Source organism: Chamaea fasciata, unplaced genomic scaffold (assembly GCF_029207755.1).
Source record: "Chamaea fasciata isolate MVZ Bird 193981 ecotype frontalis unplaced genomic scaffold, bChaFas1.0.hap1 SCAF_31, whole genome shotgun sequence".
In the NCBI taxonomy this organism is placed as follows: Eukaryota; Metazoa; Chordata; class Aves; order Passeriformes; family Sylviidae; genus Chamaea; species Chamaea fasciata.
In genome coordinates, this window is record NW_027094116.1 from 675,880 (window position 1) to 677,513 (window position 1,634).

The following is a 1,634-nucleotide window of genomic DNA, read 5'->3' on the forward strand; positions in this document are numbered from 1 at the left end:
TGTTGCCCACATTGCCTGCAGCAACGAGCCTTCTGCACCAGCCCACTGCAGTACCAGCCCATGGCATCCAGCCCACAAACATCACTCGCCAATGTCAGAAACACGCAAGTGCTGCCACTTGGAAATTGTGCCCAGCCACTCACAAAAGCCACGAGGGCTCACCGCACGCACACTCCATTGGCCGAGCTGATGCCAACAGAGCGCACAGGGTTCTCGTGGTAACGCTGTCCCTGGCTTCTGTTTCTCTCTCTCTCTGTCTTTTTCCCTCTCTACTCTCTTTCTTCTAATCCCCCTTTGGTACGAACAGTTACCCTCCTTTATCAATAAACAGTTCTCAGGTATAATATTGCCGCATTTGTACTTCATTTTAATCCGAGAAATCGATCAGAAAGAATCCTCCCCGACTGCCCCTTTTACAGTGAGATGGCACCAGGGAGAGTGGGAGGGGGAATGTGGAACTCCTGGGTGTGCTGCCAGCACTGTGGGGAGAGAATGGGGAAGCCACTGAGGGTACTTGGAGCATTTGGATGGGGGTTGGGGAGGGGATGGGGGAGCCCCTGGGGGTACTGGGAAAGGAAATGAGGAGCACAGGGTTCCCTTTGTAGCCTCCCCCTGACCCATGACCACCTCCCTTGGAAGGATGGGCAACCACAGGAGCCATGGAGGGAGCACCTCCAGTGCCACCCAGTGACTCCCGCTTCCCAGAGTGTCACAACGGTTGTTGTAGAGTGTCATAGATGTCACTGGGCTCCCATGGTTGCCCGAGTGGCCCCTGCAGCTGCATGTAGGTCGCCTGAGAATCATCCCCAGGGGGTGCAGGAGGCTCTGGGAAGGCCCTGAGGGAATAAGGGGGTGTGTGGAAGGGGATGGGAGGTGCTGGGGGTTTGGGTAAAAGGTTTATCATGGCTGGAGCCTGCACTCACCTTTCCTGGTGCTTCCTGGCATCTGCAAAGGAAAACTGAAGTGGTAACTTTAGAGTCTCACTGGGCCCCCATCCACCCACAGGAACCCTGAACGATCCCCAGGCCCTCAATTCCCCCCCAGGTCCCCCCAGTATCCCTGATGCCCCTCAGAAATCCTGAACCACCCCACCTCCCCCAACACCCTGAGCCCCCAAAACCCAGAGCCTGACAGGGAGGGGGAACCCTCTGAATTCCCCCAAAAGATAGAACCCCCAACATCCTTGAACAACCCTGCAACACCTCCCCAGACACCCCAGAGCCCGGAGCAAAGGTCCTGAGCGCTCAGCACTGCCCAAGTCAGGGGCTGTGGGTGCTGCCCCATGGCCACTGTGTTCTGGGGGCCTTCCCACCACTCTCCAGGACCCCCATCCCCCACTGTCACCCACCCATGTGGTGCCACCAGTAAAAGGCCACGATGATACCCATCAGCAGGACCAGGAGCAACAGAGACCCAATGACCCCTGCGGCCACTGCAGGAAATAGAGAGGGACACACTGGGGTCACTGGGGTAACCCCAGAGGCTCTGCAACCCCTGTAACCTTGTGAGTTCCCCTCCTGTGCCCTGTTCCATTTGTTTCACTGCCAAAGGACACAGCGGGGCTCAGACCCACATAGGAACCCTGTGTGACTGCACCTGTGCCTCCATGTTCCCACGATGTCACCTCCAGGGCC

General features: G+C 57.6%; 1 long non-coding RNA gene across 1 annotated transcript; it reads right to left on the minus strand.

The window, feature by feature from the left end:
* Window positions 1–245: 245 nt before the first annotated feature.
* On the minus strand, window positions 246–1,422 carry LOC136303227 (uncharacterized). Its single transcript, XR_010724183.1, has 3 exons — window positions 1,349–1,422; window positions 924–945; window positions 246–479 (listed from the first exon to the last, which is right to left on the minus strand). It is a non-coding gene; the product is annotated as an uncharacterized lncRNA (long non-coding RNA).
* Window positions 1,423–1,634: the final 212 nt, after the last annotated feature.